The 5,518-nt window shown below is 38.6% G+C and overlaps 1 pseudogene; it reads right to left on the minus strand.

The window, feature by feature from the left end:
* Positions 1 to 3,323: 3,323 nt before the first annotated feature.
* LOC106727771 lies at positions 3,324 to 3,908 on the minus strand (annotated as a pseudogene).
* Positions 3,909 to 5,518: the final 1,610 nt, after the last annotated feature.

Here is a 5,518-nt window from a genome sequence, read left to right on the forward strand (position 1 = left end):
CATTTTTAAAAACCTACTCTCTTGTGAATAGAAAGTAAAATGTAGACATTTAAAATTGTCAAGCAACTTTAAAGCAGCTTAGAAATAAAATCTGATCTGCTTTTCATCTAATTTTATACAAAAATTCAAAAATATTAAAAATGATGCATAGCTAAACTGATTTTTAAAGTGGAAATGTATCATCAACATTGTGGTATACTGCCAAGAGTTCTTTTTTTAATTTTTTATTTATTTTCTTACATATGTCTCCTTTTTCCCCAATTGCCAAGAGCTCTTTGAATTATTTTTTCTCTAGTGATTCAATATTTTGAAATAGTTTGTCTAATTTTCCCCAACAAAAACATTCCTTAAATTATAGTTAGATTTAGCCCTAACTCTATCAGTGGATAGAGCTCGAATTTGATTCCCAGTCAAGGGCATGTACCTTGGTTGCAGGCTCAATCCCTGGCCCTAGTTAGGGTATGTACAGGAGGCAACCAATCAATGTGCCTCTCTCACATTGATGTTTCTCTTTCTTTGTCTCTACCCATCCCTTCCACTCTCTCTATAAAATATCCTCAGATGTGGATTAAAAAAAGTTATAATTGGATTTTTTATTTAAAATTAATGAGAAACACATACAACTGCTATTCTCTTTAGCATGAGTTCAGCAATGATACCATCCTGAGACGATAAATTTCAGCCAAATAAAAAAATCCTACTGTTTAGTGCAGACTCACTATGAGCACATACATTAATTCTATTATAGTTTTAAAATATTGAAAAAAAGCTCCAGGACTCCTATGGACTCACTCTGGGGAGCTACTTCTTTTCCTTACCTCTCTCAATTTTAGGTAAGTAATTCAATCAGTTGCTTAGGGTCACAATGATACCAGTCCAGTGCTCTATCTACAATGCTGGGTGTTCCTTTTCATTAGGACTAATCATTACAGCTTATGATAATGAATAAAGTTAAGTTCATACTTATCCAAAAAATTAATCTAGAAATTTAGGTTGACTATTCTTTTTTTTTTAAATTTTTTTATTGCTTAAAGTATTACAAAGGGTATTACATATGTGTCCTTTTTTTCCCCCCGCCCTTGACAATTCCCTGGCCTCCCCTACCCCCCAGTGTCTTATGTCCATTGGTTATGCTTATATGCATGCATACAAGTCCTTCGGTTGATCTCTTACCCCCCTCCCTCCTGCCCCCCAACCCTCCCCGGCTCTTTTGTTTTTTTCTTAGATGACATTTAACTGAACAAATGTAACTTTAAGTGACATCTCCAGTCACAGATTCAAGGAACTAAGTTCTGTATATTTCCTGGAAAATAAGTTCCAAGGTAATGTCTCTATGTTATTTTCTTTATAGAATCCTTCAAGAATAAGTGTTGAGCCTGGCCAGCATGGCTCAATGGTTGAGTGTCGACCTATGAGCCAGCAGGTCACGATTCAGTTCCCGGTCAAGCCACATGTGATAATTAGCTCACTGAAAATAAATTTTGATCTTTTGCATTGATTTAGAATAATTCTTCATTAAGCCCTCCTTTGTTAGAGTTCTGAAAAGCCAAGTTTCAGTTGCAAGAGAAATAACACTTCATAGAAAAGTACTATTCTTTAATATTCTGAAATCTCATTAATTCTGTTTGCTGGCATTTGGGTTAGTGAGTAGAAGATTGGACTGGAAACGACATAATCTAATTTTTTCCCCTTGGCTCCTTGCTTTATTACTGTGAATCTGTTTTTCTTGATAAACCCATGCATTTCTTGGGATCTAGTGGGCACTATGTATTATGTACTGTTTCTTTGTCAATAAGTAAAATAAATTGTACACCTTTCTGTCTTTGACATCTCACATGACCATAACAAAAAGAGGAATAATGTTTTCCCTGAATGTATAGTGAAAAATAAGTTTTTCTCTTATCGATATTTCTAGTTCCCAAAGGCAAAAATTGTTACCAGTCCCTTGTATATTCTTCTAGAGATATTTTGTTATTACTAGAGGCCTGGTTCACAGACTCATGCACCAGTGGGGTCCTTCAGCCTGGCCTGCAGGGATCAGTGGATCTCTGTGTGGCCGCAGCCCTGCCTTACCCGCCAGCTTGTGGAGGGGGGTGGGGCAAGCAGGGGGAGTATCTTCAGGAGAGGCTCGCACTGCAGCAGCTGTGCGCATCAGCTGTGAGCCTGGCGTCTGGTACCCATTGGTCAGCGGAGTGGCCCTCCTGCTGTGGGAGCGCACTGACTACCAGGGGGCAGCTCCTGTGTTGAACATCTGCCCCCTGGTGGTCAGTGCACATCATAACTACTGGCTGGTCCTGTGGTTGTCCTGTAGTCTGGTGGCTTAGGGTTTTATATATATAGATTATGTATATATACTGGAGATATTATATTATACATATACTAGTGGCCTGGTACACAAAATTCGTGCACATTAAAAGGGAAGAAACCCAGACCCAGCCGGCCCCACCCCCATTGGGTGAGACCCAGACCCACCGGCCCCACCCCCATCAAGCCCCACGGTGGGGGACACAGCATCATGTCCCCAGCTGGCACTGGGTGGGGACACAGGGTCAAGTCCCCACCCACCTGTGCCTGCCATGCACGCAGCTTCCTGCTGATTGGTCATTACACATTACAGCATGAGGGTGTCACGACCATTAGCATATTAGCTCTTTATTATATAGGATTATATATATACATGATAACATACATATATTATATATAATTACACTAACATACACATATGAAACTTCACCTTTTGAACACAAATGTAACATATAATAGCACAATGTTCTACCCCCATTTAATTCACTTTGCAGTTCATTTTGGGAATGACTTCATACCAGTTAGTAGAGATCTACATCGTTAACAAAAGGAAAAAAACACACAAAAACTCCTGCAGAGTATTCCACTATATAATTGTTAAATTTATCAAGCTATATATATTTAGTCTGTATTTCATAAATATTTGGGTAATTTTTAAATCGTTGTCTGAAATAAAATAGCCCCTTAAATATTTTCTTGTGACTAGGTGAATTTTTTGCCTTGATATTTCTATTTTAAAAACCTATAGTTTCTAAATTGACTTTTTATAATTTGAAAAGATTTTTCACTTGTTATTTACTTTGGTAATAAAAAAGTTTGCAGGTTTCCAGAACACTGAAATTTTTAAACTTGTGCTAAAAACAGAAGGCTTATAAAAATCTGATTTCCTTAATAAAAATTCTAATTTTTACTGATATTGTAAATTTTAATATTCATTACATTCTAATATTCTAATATTAATTACATATTTGAATCAAAATATTAATTTTTTTAGAGAAAAAGGATGCACATATTCTTGTTTAACAAGATAAATATGCGAAGCTACAGACGCAGGTGTGTAGGTGTGACTGTGAGATGTCAGCGTGTGCAACTGTGTGTGAGTGTGTGTGCTTGTGCGTGTGCGTGCACACGTGTATGTCCATGTAGAGTTTGGGGTAAAGCTTGGGGCCGGCAGCTGACCTAGGGCCCAGCAGGTGCTGGGGGGCCGCCGGGCCCCAAACTCTTCACACAGCCCCGGAGGGCTGGTGACAGGGACAGGTCCTTGCTCCTGCCGTGGTCTCTGGAGGTCCCAGGTGTTTGGTGTGCAGTGTTTGGTTTGCGGTGTGTGGGCACAGAGGGCGCGGGGAAAGGTGTGCATGGCTTCTTCTTGGATTGGCAGAATCACAGGAGCATGGTGCCCAGGATGAGCACGGGCCACAGTAGCCTCGTGGCTGAGGACAAGGGGGCCACGGGTGGCCCTAGCGACTTTGGGTATGGCCCCAGGGTGAGGAAGGGGCTGCAGAAGCTGTAGCCATGGTGTTGGCGTCCAGGCCGATGTACATGCCCGAGTGGTCCTGCTGGGCGCGAGTGATGAGCAGCTTGCTGAGGTAGGAGCCGTCGTGCCAAAATATTCAACTTTAACCCACCTTTTAAGTTCTTAATTTTTGAATTTTAGATCTAGGACCCGTCTGCATGGATTTTTGTTCTGAGGTATAGTACACTGCACATTTGGTTGACTTCTTTCTATGTAAACAAGTCACGAATAATATAAATGAGTTTAGATCGGATCAGATACGATGAGGGCCGAAGAGTGATGGTTGATGCAAACAAGAGGAGTGATTAGTATTGTTCTTGCTGCATGATGAATTACACTACATCATGCTTTAGAACAATGGATTGTCCTTCAGGATATCAAAGACGTTTTAGCAAAGAACATAATGGGAAATATAGAGTCCTTTATCATTTTTCAAAAAGTGAGAGTTACAATAACAATTTTGAGAATTCTTTTCAAGTCTCAAAGAATATCATGGTGCTAGCACTGATGAGAATGTATGCACCTTGTCCCTGGTAATGGGCACAGTGTATTTTATTGTTCTTTTACTCTGCAGTACCATTCTGTGATGACTTGTAAGATGTTTTGATCTCTGGGTACTTTAGTTTAAAGTGTACCAGGAATTCTGCTACCCTTGGGGGTGTTAGTAGAATTCTAATGAGTCTGTTTGATCTACCATGTTAAACACAAATGAAATAAATCAGGAGAAATACACATAGTGAGTATATCAAAGAGTTATTTCTACTTCTGGGTATAAGGCAGTTGCTAAGCAACCTGTGTCAGGCTTCATGGTCATCTGTTAGGAAGGACACAAAGTCAATGTTCATTCAAGACAAGTAAGATCGTAAATGAAAAAAAGACCATTTTGTTGGACTCAAGAAAAAGCTGCTTCGATGAATGTATAATGGTTACAGGATATGAAGCGTCTATTTGCTGATGTGTTTAAAAGAGCAATGAAATTGGCACCAAAAAAAAAAAAAAAAAGGAAAAGAAAAAAAGAAACTAACAAAAACCCTACATTCAATCCAAGCAGGTTGGGAGGACAAAGAAAATAAATTAAATGTTGTATGAATTGTTCCCACTTTCCAGGATCTACCTTCACAATACTGGTTATCTGTGGGCTGTAATAGCCTTAATAGGTGTGCAGCCAACCTCCCAACAACAGGGTAGTCCACAGTGCACCTTTGGGATTTGGAGTTTTATTGATAATAATAAAATCACTTACAATCTTTTTTCACATTTTTTTAATGCCACATTTTATGATATGATGTCTGTAACTTAGAAAAGATTTTTTTTCAAAGAAAAGAGGTATGGGATAGGTTTCAGGCTGAGTTTAACAAAGCTATCTGAGGCGCAAAGTGTGGAGAAATTATGTTTTTTGCTTTGTGGAACCTATATGTTCAGTATCTAAAAATGACTGATGATTTTTCTTCCTTATTTTTTCTGGCTATATATATTTTTATGATATTAGACTATTGCTTGGCTGATCAAAGCATTTCATTCTGGTGTGTTCCATAGAGTCATGCTTAACTGCAAAGTACCATTTACAAGCCACTTGACCTTAGACAACGTTTTCTTTTTTTCTTTTTTAACTCATCAGAGACAAGTTTCTTAAATGTAAAACAGGGCCCTAAACAGTCATCTCATGAAATTATGAGACTCTAATGACATTATGTGTGTGTG

Source organism: Myotis brandtii, unplaced genomic scaffold, assembly GCF_000412655.1.
Source record: "Myotis brandtii unplaced genomic scaffold, ASM41265v1 scaffold48, whole genome shotgun sequence".
NCBI lineage: Eukaryota > Metazoa > Chordata > Mammalia > Chiroptera > Vespertilionidae > Myotis > Myotis brandtii.